At 47.9% G+C, this 14,267-nt stretch overlaps 1 long non-coding RNA gene across 1 annotated transcript in view; it reads left to right on the forward strand.

Moving 5' to 3' along the window:
• LOC118222501 overlaps positions 1-14,267 on the forward strand; it is a 40,760-nt gene that overhangs the window by 7,390 nt on the left and 19,103 nt on the right. The window lies entirely within an intron of this gene.

The raw sequence follows: 14,267 nt of genomic DNA on the forward strand, positions 1-14,267 counted from the left end.
CCAGGCTGCTCTCACTTACAGTCCTCCAGGCTGCTCTCACTTACAGTCCTCCACGCTGCTCACACTGACCCTATCGCCCTCTCACTTACAGTCCTCCACGCTGCTCACACTGACCCTACCGCCCTCTCACTTACAGTCCTCCACGCTGCTCACACTGACCCTACCGCCCTCTCACTTACAGTCCTCCACGCTGCTCACACTGACCCTACCGCCCTCTTACTTACAGTCCTCCACGCTGCTCACACTGACCCTACCGCCCTCTCACTTACAGTCCTCCACGCTGCTCACACTGACCCTATCGCCCTCTCACTTACAGTCCTCCACGCTGCTCACACTGACCCTACCGCCCTCTCACTTACAGTCCTCCACGCTGCTCACACTGACCCTATCGCCCTCTCACTTACAGTCCTCCATGCTGCTCACACTGACCCTACCGCCCTCTCACTTACAGTCCTCCAGGCTGCTCTCACTTACAGTCCTCCACGCTGCTCACACTGACCCTATCGCCCTCTCACTTACAGTCCTCCATGCTGCTCACACTGACCCTACCGCCCTCTCACTTACAGTCCTCCATGCTGCTCTCACTTAGTCCTCCACGCTGCTCACACTGACCCTATAGCCCTCTCACTTACAGTCCTCCAGGCTGCTCACACTGACCCTACCGCCCTCTCACTTACAGTCCTCCACGCTGCTCACACTGACCCTATAGCCCTCTCACTTAAAGTCCTCCAGGCTGCTCACACTGACCCTACCGCCCTCTCACTTACAGTCCTCCAGGCTGCTCTCACTTACAGTCCTCCAGGCTGCTCACACTGACCCTACCACCCTCTCACTTACAGTCCTCCAGGCTGCTCACACTGACCCTACCGCCCTCTCACTTACAGTCCTCCAGGCTGCTCTCACTTACAGTCCTCCATGCTGCTCACACTGACCCTATAGCCCTCTCACTTACAGTCCTCCAGGCTGCTCACACTGACCCTACCGCCCTCTCACTTACAGTCCTCCAGGCTGCTCTCACTTACAGTCCTCCAGGCTGCTCACACTGACCCTACCACCCTCTCACTTACAGTCCTCCACGCTGCTCACACTGACCCTATCGCCCTCTCACTTACAGTCCTCCAGGCTGCTCACACTGACCCTATCGCCCTCTCACTTACAGTCCTCCACGCTGCTCACACTGACCCTACCACCCTCTCACTTACAGTCCTCCAGGCTGCTCACACTGACCCTATCGCCCTCTCACTTACAGTCCTCCAGGCTGCTCACACTGACCCTATAGCCCTCTCACTTACAGTCCTCCACGCTGCTCACACTGACCCTATAGCCCTCTCACTTACAGTCCTCCACGCTTCTCACACTGACCCTATAGACCTGTCACTTACAGATAAACCCTAACCCCATTCTCAGCCAGCACCTGAAACAGACCCATCTGCTAACAAACACCACCTGGTGTTTAGCAGATAGTTGTTTGGAAATCTCTTCAAAGGTTTCTTTTTTATTTTAATTACACTTTACAGTTTTTGTTAAATTGTTAATTTAACAACTACAAGGAGCATCATCATCAATTATTAGGGAGGTTCAAAATGTCCTGCCACTAATAATTTAAATTTGACATATATATTAGGCGTACTATACTATACTGTACTGTACTGTACAACCATGTGATGTTTTGCCTTTAATGAAGATAAAGACAGCCTGTTCAGTCATGCTCAGTTCTTTAGCCTCTCAGACCTGGTTTCTCAGGGCAGTGATGATACTGTACGGTGAGCTCTGCATCCTCAGCACAGAGGGTACTGTGAGCTCTGCATCCTCAGCACAGAGGGTACTGTGAGCTCTGCATCCTCAGCACAGAGGGTACTGTGAGCTCTGCATCCTCAGCACAGAGGGTACTGTGAGCTCTGCATCCTCAGCACAGAGGGTACTGTGAGCTCTGCATCCTCAGCACAGAGGGTACTGTGAGCTCTGCATCCTCAGCACAGAGGGTACTGTGAGCTCTGCATCCTCAGCACAGAGGGTACTGTGAGCTCTGCATCCTCAGCACAGAGGGTACTGTGAGCTCTGCATCCTCAGCACAGAGGGTACTGTGAGCTCTGCATCCTCAGCACAGAGGGTACTGTGAGCTCTGCATCCTCAGCACAGAGGGTACTGTGAGCTCTGCATCCTCAGCACAGAGGGTACTGTGAGCTCTGCATCCTCAGCACAGAGGGTACTGTGAGCTCTGCATCCTCAGCACAGAGGGTACTGTGAGCTCTGCATCCTCAGCACAGAGGGTACTGTGAGCTCTGCATCCTCAGCACAGAGGGTACCGTGAGCTCAGTGCACCGCCTGACCCCGTCCAGCTGCCGATCTCAGACTCGCTGTAACTTTACCTTCTCGCCGGTCGCTAATTTTGACCGTCTGTGCGTATCCTGACACCACCCCTCCCCCCCCCCCACCCCCGCACACACCAGGCCGGTTCAGTGCCGTTGTCACCATGGCAACATTTATGCGACACAGTGTTATGTCCGAATCCCGGTATATTTGACAGCTCAGCCAGCTGGAGTTGAGATGTTGTCATAAACTCTTTGGTCAAATGACTCGGGGGGTCAAAGGTCGAGCAATGGTGTGGGACTATTTTTCATTCTGTTCAGTGAATGCGGCTCAATTCATCAGTAGACCCTCTCTTAGAGAATTCAGTTTTTCTCATAACTAGTTCTAACACTGCAGCTAGTGAGGGAGTACTGATAGATCTCCAGGATCCAGGGCAGTTGTGAATGATCAATTAATAATTTATTAGTTAATGATCAAATTATTTTCATATTTGAATCTAAGATTAAAAAAACAGATCTAGAATATAAAATATAAAATATGCTTTCCCTCAAACCTTTAAATATATGAACAAATAATAATAATGTTCTTATTGCGAAAGGTTATTTGGGTTTTTTCAGGCAACATTCGTTTCCTCCTGTTGTTCACCTTGAGATTCCAGTGATATGGTTTGAGTTTTGGGATTCTGTGTCTTAAGTTTGAACAGCCGAGGAATATAATTCTTGATTTAATTCTAAATGTGTCATGTGTATTAATCTGCTACATTTTAAATAATTCTGAACCATTGAAAGTGTATTTTCATATCTGGAAGGTGTTTCTGTAACTTTGAGAGAGGAGCATGTTTGATTAATTTGGTCTGTGAGTCACCAGAATCGTAGGCTATGCATAAGTAAGTGAGGCACCACCAGGAGAGAGAAACAAGGTGGTTATGCATCTGTAAACACCCATTTATCACCACCAGCTATCCCGCTGAGCCCCAGACTACCTGCAGAAATTAAAATAATTACATATGAGCCCTCTGTTCCAGCATGGCGACTGTGATGCTGATCTGAGTGTCTTCTGCAGTTTAATATTCCCTAACCCGAGCGCTCTCCTCGTCTGCTCTGAATATGGCATGAGATTATGAACTTTGGCCAGCAGGTGGCAGACTGGTACCATGGGCAATACTCAGGTTCATGTGGCCATCGTCATTAACGTGACTGGTGCTCCCTGCAGAAGGATCAGAAATGAAAGTTGTGGATGTAAATACCCCTAAACTAAAGCTGACAGTCTGTGCTTTTACCTCATTCATTGTTGTCATTCCAGTTGTATATTGCTGATGGGAATATTGTTGACTCAAACCTTTGCCCCCGTTGAACTCTAACTCCTTTTAGCCACTGGTCCTGTACTCTGTAATGTGGGATGAAATGAAGCCTGCATGTGATTCTGCCCCCCCCTCCCCTCCCCTTAGCCTTCCGGGGGTTTGAAGGTTAGCGTTGGAAATCAGCGCCGGTCTTAATGATGGCGTTTGGAGCGGTCTGGTCCGGAGCGCAGACACCGAGCCAGTGGAACAGGGCCAGGACCGCGGGGCGGATGGCAGGGTATCTGTGACCTTTACTCGGTCTGCTGCTCATATTTAACCTTTGAGTTGAAAATGTTAAAATGACGAGGGCAGGAGTAAAGGGCAACCCACAGCACCAATTTATACTGACACAACACCGCCCTGCTCCCATCACCCTGTCCCTCTGCTACCCATCACCCCAACACCGCCCTGCTCCCATCACCCCATCCCTCTGCTCCCCATCACCCCAACACCGCCCTGCTCCCATCACCCCATCCCTCTGCTCCCCATCACCCCAACACCGCCCTGCTCCCATCACCCTGTCCCTCTGCTCCCCATCACCCCAACACCACCCTGCTCCCATCACCCTGTCCCTCTGCTCCCCATCACCCCAACACCGCCCTGCTCCCATCACCCTGTCGCTCTGCTCCCCATCACCCCAACACCGCCCTGCGCCCATCACCCCATCCCTCTGCTCCCCATCACCCCAACACCGCCCTGCGCCCATCACCCCATCCCTCTGCTCCCCATCACCCCAACAACGCCCTGCTCCCATCACCCCATCCCTCTGCTCCCCATCACCCCAACACAGCCCTGCTCCCATCACCCAAACACAGCCCTGCTCCCATCACCCCATCCCTCTGCTCCCCATCACCCCAACACCGCCCTGCTCCATCACCCTGTCCCTCTGCTCCCCATCACCCCAACACCGCCCTGCTCCCATCACCCCATCCCTCTGCTCCCCATCACCCCAACACCGCCCTGCTCCCATCACCCTGTCCCTCTGCTCCCCATCACCCCAACACCGCCCTGCTCCCATCACCCTGTCGCTCTGCTCCCCATCACCCCAACACCGCCCTGCTCCCATCACCCCATTCCTCCACCCACAACCACTTCTCAATATTGGCTGGGTTGTCCTCCTAAAACCTGCCACGCCTTACAAAAGTAACCCTTGGGCCAAATACAAACATATTTACTTTCACTGAAATTCATCTCCCACCAGAAATATATTTAATATGGGAGCTTTAACGTTTTTAGACCATCTGGTTGTTCTGAATGCATGAATTTTTAATCTACTGATTAAAAGTGCATTATAGCAACTGCCTTGATTGCTTTTGCAGTTTAATGTGTGCATAAGTCTTAGTTCAGTAATGAAGGCAAAATACATTTTTTAAAGTTGCTTTGAAAACATACATCTTGGGGTGTGACACATTTCAGTGTGATACTGGAGGTAGAGCTCTGTGACTAATGATTCCCAGGTTGACTGACCCCTGACCCCTAGAAGCCAAACCTGTTCGCTTCCCACTTTTGTTCTGACCCTCGGTTTGTGAGATTTTGTTTTATGGAAAGATGGAGAAGGGACTTTGTTTTTGATGAGCCAGGAACCTTTCTCTGCAGTGGCACAGCCGGGCACTAGGGGGCGGTGGAGGTCTGTGTTGTGATGGTAGAGCGGCACGGCGCGGTCGCTCTCTCAGCGCGGTGCAGCGCCCCCGGGCTGCTGAGGGCGCGTGTGACCCCTCTGAGCGAGAGGTCAAACGGGACGAGCGGGATTTCACAAACCCGCCGAGTCGCTCACCCCCGTGCCGCTCACACTGGCGCCAGAGCGGCTTATTCAGTCACATTTAAATATCAATGAGCGTTTCACCATCACAGGACAATACCGCTGACATATTTAGCATATTGGATGGCCATTTTGGCTGAATATCCCTCTGTGATAGACAAAGAGCTTCGTTGCATTGTGTGTCTTTGGCTCCAGGGATGACTGCGGTTTTGCCCATTTTAACAGCACAGCACACAGGACTGGCTACAGCATAGGGACGGATCCCATCGAGCAGACAGAATTCACTCTCAGTTTAGTGCTTAAGGACGCTGAATAAAAACAGGGAAATGCCATCAGCTGATTAGGACATTGTCATGTTGAAATGTAATATGCAGGTAAAAACATTTTAATAGTGGTTTACTTTAGTTTGTATTTCACTGGAAAACATGTATTTAATAAAAACCGCAGGTTATATTGTCAGCAATGCTGAAATTGTGTCATTATCTCCAGTGTCCCAAATTACCATACAAGAAAAACACACATTAATGTAGAGGGGGAAAGTTAGGATGCAGGGATGCAACTAGGAATGACCTTTTTCTCCCTCAAAAAAAGAAAATAAATAATTTATAGGAAGGGGAGTTATGTCTGCTTTTTCACCGGAATATTCTGCCAAATTCAGATCATGTTTCTGATATTTATGAACCGTATCGACAGCACTTCAGGGATGGCCCTGCTGTCCTGTCATCGGAGGGGGACCTGTAAGTGCTCTACACCGGCCACCTGTCTGTCAGGGTTTTTTCCCATCAGGCTCGGCTGCTGGCTCCACCTCCGCTGGTCACATGGGAAATGTAGTTTTCATGGGGTCAATCTAGGGCAGTGGGTCCTAGCTAAAATTCCAGAATTTTAACAAGCTGTTAATTTTTCTTAATTAGGTGTCTTTGAATTTTTCATTATCTACAAAATGGTTCGTTTTAATGGCCTTGTGTCCCCACTTTCACCAAACAGGAGCCTATTGATTCACCCCAATCTTTAATTTGTTCAGTAAAAAACTTTTGCCTCTTAATGTAATTGCAATATCACTCAATAACACAATATGAACATGGGACTTATATCTAATTCTTCATGACATGCAAAGCTAATTCTGTCATAATGTGGTTTGAGATGGTAATCCCTCTAAACATGAAAAGCAGCTAATTAAGAAAAGCTAACAGCTTGTTAAAATTCTGGGACTGCACTTGCGGTTGGAAGGAAAACCAGCATAGCGGGTGTCCCCGGGCCTGAGTTTGAGTATTACTGCTCTAGAGGGCTGTCTGACCTGATGAGTTTGAGTATTACTGCTCTAGAGGGCTGTCTGACCTGATGAGTTTGAGTATTACTGCTCTAGAGGGCTGTCTGACCTGATGAGTTTGAGTATTACTGCTCTAGAGGGCTGTCTGACCTGATGAGTTTGAGTATTTATCCATTGCTCTTATACAGAGTGACTTACATGGCTGACACAAGTGCAAAGGTCAGGGGTCAAAGTGCAGTAATTCCCTAGAGGGCGAGAATGCAGTCCCAAGAGAGACAGCAAGTGCAAGAAGCACGGACTCGATTGACAGCTCGTCAAACGCCCTTCAACTAATTACTTACAAATTAGGACCTAACCCTAACCCTCATGAGCATTAAGCTGCGTAAGGTGAACCACAGCATAGAGCTGCAGGCTCTGAGAACAGTAATAGTTGCACCTGCTCAGGTGTGAGGGACGGTACAGGTGTTACGGAGGGGAGCGGTGAGGAGCAGTCTGAACAGGTGGATCTTCACCTGAAGAGTTGGATCTTGACCTGTAGAGGTGGGTCTTGGCCTGAATTCAGGGCAGGTCTGTGTGGGGCCGTGCAGATCTACCTGGAAATTCGGAATAGAAGGAGCACTCAGTGCCTCGACATCTGCTTCTGTCTCAGATTATTATTCAACCGTGAAATGAAAAACAGGTCAAAAATGTGGGTCCAAACCACCGTCTAAATGAAATGGGAGGAATCTTAAACACGCCCGTTTGTTTATTCAGAGAAAAACACAACCGACCCACTGCCTGTCCATTACAGTGGTGTTGCTGGTTAATTGTTTGATGTGGTTGTTGAATAAAATTCATAGAATTGTAGCATCAGGGAGAAGAGAGGTTTTTGTCCTTGTCTCCAGTGTTTGGTCCCCAGAACTTGGATTTCAGCATTCAGTGCAGCTACCTCTCACTGCATTAATAGTCTGTTCATTTCTGTAAATTTTTTGTGGATTATTTTGGAGGCTGACGTTGGGAGAATGAGGTTCCTGGTTTCCCTGGAAACAGAAAGAGTGGCATTGTGTACAGGACAGGAACCAGCAGGCTTTTAAGAGAGCATAGACACAGCAAACATCAGCTTACAAAACCCCCTGTCTCCCTTTCTCTCTCTCTCTCTCTCTCCCTTTCTCTCTCTCTCTCTCTCCCTCCCTCTCTCTTTCTCTCTCCCGTTCTCTCTCCCCCTCTCTCTCTCTCCCTTTCTCTCTCCCTCCCTCCCTTTCTCTCTCTCCCTTTCTCTCTCCCGTTCTCTCTCTCCCCCTCTCCCGTTCTCTCTCCCCCCTCTCTCCCTCTCTCTCTCAATCTCTCACCCTCCATCCCTCTCTATCTCAATCTCTCACCCTCCATCCTTCTCCCTTTCTCCCTCTCTCACTCTTCTGTGCTCTCTCTCTCTCTCTCTCCCTTCCTTCTGATCTCTGGGTTCACTGGACATCTCACAGCTGTGATCAGCCGAGCATGTAGCAGAGGAGTAGGTGTTACACACATCAGTGAGTACACACTTGTGGACACACAGACACACACACACATACACTTATACACACACACACACACATGCATACACATACACTTATACACACACACACATGCATACACTTACACTTATACACACACTTCTACACATGAACTTACACACACTTACACAAACATATACACACACATGCACACACTTTTTCACAGACTTATAAACACACGCACACACACACAAACACGCATATGCAAATGTGTATTTTACACACGCACACACACACATACAAATCAACACACATGCACACATGAATACACAAACCACGCAATAACTCCACACACACACACATACACACACACACTCATTTCCTAGCTTGCGTAGTGCTAATTGCTCTGATGCTGAGGATAATGAGGGCCCTTTGGATGCGTTAAGCAGATCAGAGAGAGAGAGCTTCACGGTCACTGGGAGGAGAGGCAGTGCAGACATGGGGGGAAGAAGGGAGGGAGGGAGGAGTGGAAGGAAAGGGTGATGGCTCAGTCTCTCCTCTCTGCTCCGTACGCTGCATCACGCTCCCCTGGCTTCATAAAGACTGAGAACAGTTGTTATTCACAAGTGAGTTTCCTGTGTGGAAACGCCACAGCTATGTGTGCATGCTTAGTCCCATACAAACAGCCACACACACTTATACACACACTCACACACACGCACTGCGCTCTCACACACACACACACACACACACGCTCACACACACGCATGCGCTTTCACCCATAAACCGCTTATAAGACAGCTGGAATAAGCGTACTAAAATTTGATGAGAAATAAATATAAAATTCTCTTGTGCTGTTGGAGCACCTAGGTTGGTGAATGTCTAAAAATATTTAGTATCGACCTGTATTTTCCCCTGGTGCCATTTATGAAGAAACACTCCTCACTCAGAAAAACACAGAGATGAGAAGCTTTTAAAATGGCCATCAGTGCCCCTCTCTCTCTCTCTTCCCCCCTGCCCTCCCCCCACCCCCATAGGCACGTACATTTCATGCTTTGGGGGAGATGCACAATACTGCACCACCTGGTGAAGTCTCACAAGCATGCTAGCTAGCTAGTCTAGCAAGTAAGTCATACACAGATATTGGGAGTGCCATGTTTCTGTCTCTCCCCAAACCTATGTGCAGGAGGGGGTGGTGGCGGGTGGGGGTGTGCCATTCTGTACCCCTCCCTGCTAAAACTGGGGATCTCTTGTCACATGCTTCATCTCTAGCATTTGTTCAATCCATAATTTCTGGACCAGTCCATCATTTTTTATATTTTACGTGACTTCCCCTTTTGTGCCTTTGGGGCAGTAATGATCTAATTGCTCACTCATTTCACACAGACACTGAGCTGATATAACCGAGCGTCTGTGTTAATGTGCAGAGTACAGTAATGTGGGGAGTACAGTAATGTTTGGAGTACAGTAATGTGAGGAGTACAGTAATGTGAGGAATACAGTAATGTGAGGGGTAATGTGTGGTGTACAGTAATGTGAGGAGTACGGTAATGTGAGGAGTACAGTAATGTGAGGAGTAGCTAGATAACCTGCATCTTCAGAATGCCCCTGACCTTTCAGGCCTGTAAGGTAGAAGCATGTATGATAGACACGCCATGCTAGTTCGTGAAATGTTTTTAAAGTTAGGACTTTACAATCAGCCCTGTATGTAATGCGTAGCTACTGAAATGACATTAGCATTGAAATAATAGCCTCACACTTCTGTTTATGACAAAATGCAAATAGCAGTCAGTGAACAGCCAGTCTTAAGTCAGTCTTTTGAAATTACATTTTTTAATCACAATCATATCATGATAGCATTTTAGCATAATTATCACTCTGAACGAGTTATAAAAAGCACAACTTTATTAAAAAAGAAAGTCCAGTGATGATATATAATTTCAATTAACTGTGGAAAAGTCATTACAAGTACATCTGTTTAGAGGAAATGTGATTTTCACCAGTAAATCAGCGTGGATTCAGTCAGGAGGAGCACATAATGCCGTAATTACTGCACATTAAATGGGCCTCATGAATAGTCCGCTATCGGCGCAGTGCTGTGAGTAAGCCTGACAGGGGGAGGACTGCAGCCCCGCACTGAGCTGCTGAAACAGAGTCAGAGATTCAGAGTCAGAGATTCAGAGTCAGAGAGTCAGAGTCGGAGATTCAGAGTCAGAGAGTCAGAGTCAGAGAGTCAGAGATTCAGAGTCAGAGATTCAGAGTCAGAGATTCAGAGACAGAGTCAGAGATTCAGAGTCAGAGATTCACACACGCGGCTGGGGAGTCGTGGGCTTTCTGGGCCCGCTGGCGTGGCTCACGTGCGTTCAGACCGGACCGCGCCGGACGCACACCGAGGAGAGGAGGGGAGGGGCTGTCTGTCAGCTGACCCCAGATAAGTGCGAGCAACACGGCGCCTTCTTCAGAAAACAACTTTGAGTGAAAGCCCCACTGGTTCATCAACCAAGCATACGGGGGAGAGTTGAGAGAAGGTCGTTTTTTGTAAACGAATGAGGACGAGGAAATGCACTGCACGTGCTGTCTGGCTTTGGGAGCTTTGCATCAGTTTGCACACACTATCCACTCACAGCTCATCTTTTTGTCACATGGTCTGGGACTGATGAGCAGGTGCGGTACTGTTTCATGCTCTGGGTTACCCACTCTGACGGCCGTGGTACTGGAGTCAATGCAGGGTTAGGGAGGCAGCAGCAGGCAGGCTTCCTGAAGCGCACAGGGGAAGAAAAGCATTCTGGGTAAAGAATGAGCCCGGGCTGGGAGAATGGCATTCCGCTTTAACCCAGCGGTCCAGGGGGACGCTTTAACCCAGCGGTCCAGGGGGACTCTGGGAAGAAGGACAAATCATCAGCACTTTGAGCGTGTGCTCGGGGGAGAAGAGGCTGGGAAAAACAGATCACAGATGGAATTTTATACCCGTGCGTTTACCTGGGGGGGGGGATGCCCTGTCCCTCCCCCTTTACACAAATGCCCATCATCATTAGACACGGTCTGCAAACACCTTATCCCACTAAACTTATCCCACTCATCACCTTATCCCACTCATCACCATATAATCACTAATCACTTTATCCCACCTGGGACCTAATCTCCCCTTCAGTCACTGAGCTTTAGCGGAGATCACAGTTGCCGGTGCAACTTCAGAGCCACTGCACATGGAAGGAGGGAGAGGGACGGAGAGAGAGAGGGAGGGAGAGAGAGCGAGTGCACTTTCTCTCCCTCAAGGTCACACACTGAGGGTGTGTGTTTTTGCTGCTGCAGACATCAAAGACCCGGTTCTGTCCCGTCCTCTGGCTGGGGGCTGAGTCCGTTTTGGGAGCGATAGATAAATAAACGCAGAGCTGGAGAGGAAATAAATCAGCAGTTATCTGCCCTTCTGGGAGCGCCGGGGGAGCAGAGCGTGGGGGGAGCAGAGCATGGGGGAGCAGAGCGTGGGGGGAGCAGAGCGTGAGGGGAACAGAGTGTGTGGGGGGAACAGAGCATGGGGGAGCAGAGCGTGAGGGGAGCAGAGTGTAGGGGGAACAGAGTGTAGGGGGAACAGAGTGTGGGGGGAACAGAGTGTGGGGGGAACAGAGCGTGGGGGGAGCAGAGCGTGAGGGGAACAGCATGGGGGGAGCAGAGTGTGGGGGGAACAGAGTGTGGGGAGAGCAGAGCGTGGGGGAGCAGAGCGTGACGGACAGTGGCAGAGACGATGCCTCCACTCTGGACTTGGTTCCCTCTGTGAGGGCAGGTGTGTGGTGCTGTTCATGGATGACTCTGTGTAGAAAAAGCCTCTCTGTATCAATGCTGAACTGACCTTGAACTAATTTCCATTTTCAGTGTGGTCTGCTGGTAGGACTTAGCCATAAATAGCTTCTGTTTTCATCTTTATTAATCCAGGTTAAACTCTGTTTAATGAGCCAGTAGTGTATAAAGATCTTACGGTTTTTTTCTTGTTATAGATAACTTTTTTAAGCTTTTGTCTGGTTCTGTACTTTTTTCAGAACTTGCATATCATTCAGTGCAGTGTGGTAGTGTGTAATGTAAACTATTCACATTCATAGAAACACATTTCAGCTTTAGCCCAGTGTCTTGATCCAGAGAAGCTGTATAATAATAAACTTTATTTATATAGAATATTTCATACAAGCAATGCAATGTGCTTTACAGAAGATAAAAACGTAGCAAAAATGATAGATAACAGCGAAACAGGAGAATAAGAACAAAAATAGAAGGAGGAAAAACAAGAGGACAACACAATAACTTCTAAGAAGAGGCAGGAGTGGAGAGATAGGGTTTGATTTTACATTTAAATGACTGTACTGTTTCAGAGTTTCTCAGATCTATGGGGAAGCGGTTCCAGAGTTTGAGTGCATGGTAATGGAATGCAGCCTCACAGAAAGTCTTCGTGCTGACGTGTGGAATGGCTAGCTGGAGAGAATCACGTGATCTGAGAGCTCTACTGGGGACATTATTAGTGTCTTCATCAGGAGCAAGTCCATGCGCAGATTTAAAACCTAATAAAAGCATGTTTAATTCTATTCGGAAATGGACTGGGAGCCAGTGCAGTGATGTTAATATTGGAGTAATGTGTGCTCCTCTTCATTTTGATCAGCACCTTGGCGGCTGCGTTTTGTACGTGTTGTAGCTGATCAATCATTTTCTCTGAGAGGCCAGAGTCGGGAATTACAGTAATCCAGATGACCGGTAATGAATCCAGGCATCAGCTTTCCAGTGTGGAGAGAGAAATGAGCTGGACTTGGTTACATTCTTAAAGTTATAAAAGCAGATTTAGTAACATTTCTGATATGTGTCTCTAAATTCAAATCAATGTCAAAAATAAGACCCCAGCTTTTAAAGATAGTAGCATTATCTGGAGAACTTACTTTGGTGTACCAACAATTGATTTAATTGAAAATATGCACTAATTTAGCCTCTTCCACCTAATATTATCTCTAAGTGTTATGGCACGTAATGTAGAGATTTGCATTTAGAAGTTTTATTTACCAGGTGTCTGCTCAAATCATCACGGATGATTTCAGTTGCTTGCAGATTGCCTGCTATTGCAGAGTGTTGATTTATGCAGTGGTGTTTCTGCTAATGCCTGACTTCAAGGTCATTCATGTGAACAAGGCAAACGCCCTCACCCTGATCCTGGGGGGACTCCATTTCCTCTAACCCCACACCCAGAGCTGATCCTTCTTAACGACTCTCTCTCCTCTCTCTCTCTCTCTCTCTCTCTGTGTGCTGTCCTGCAGTCAATCTGGAGCCCTTCTGCTGAAGCCTCATTTCAGGCTGGAAGGATTTCAGATGTCACTGATGTGGGGCTTTGTGAAATCCTTTTTAAAGATAAAATATAGGATATATATATATAAGCCTAGTTTGAGTTGAAGCATCTAATTTCCTCAACAACAACAAAAAAAGAAAATAAAATCTGGAGATTTGTTTTGTGCAGTACCCTTCAGAAAAGTTGGCTCTCTGCTACGATAGTATTTTCTTTCCAGAATAATTTGTACTCTTAATATTAGTGGTGACCTCTTCCCAGGGGCTGCTGAAGCTGCACGCACAGCTCACGCTGTCACAGAGCGCAGTATTTATGTTTCTGAAGCCGACGGCCAATCCCGTGTCTCTCCGCCCTGTCCTGGGGCATCCCTGTCTCTGCTGCTTTTCATTCCAACACTAATTATCATTCCTGAAGTATAAAGAGCGGTTAATTGCTCTTAATTAGACGCTTAATGCCTAACGAGGGATGATGTACCCTCTGAACGCCATGTTATGTAGGACACATATCTGTGTTACTAAGGATATCCCATAGTCATGTAAGGACAGCAGTCTCATCAGCCAATCATGTCCCAGACTGCTGGTGCTCATTATTCTCAGTGAAGTGCTGAGGCAGCTGATCTCTGTGGAAATGGGGCACACTCTGCGTGAGCTCACTGACAGATCTGCTGAATTCAGTGATGTCCCAACGCTTGACATTATGGATACCTGCTCACTGACAGTAACTCTTGGTGGAAAAGGAAGGTTTTAAAGAAAAATGGATAAAATGTGTCTTAGCACAAAGTTATGGGTCTCAATTTTACCTTCAACAAC

Source organism: Anguilla anguilla, chromosome 3 (genome assembly GCF_013347855.1).
Source record: "Anguilla anguilla isolate fAngAng1 chromosome 3, fAngAng1.pri, whole genome shotgun sequence".
Classification (NCBI taxonomy): domain Eukaryota; kingdom Metazoa; phylum Chordata; class Actinopteri; order Anguilliformes; family Anguillidae; genus Anguilla; species Anguilla anguilla.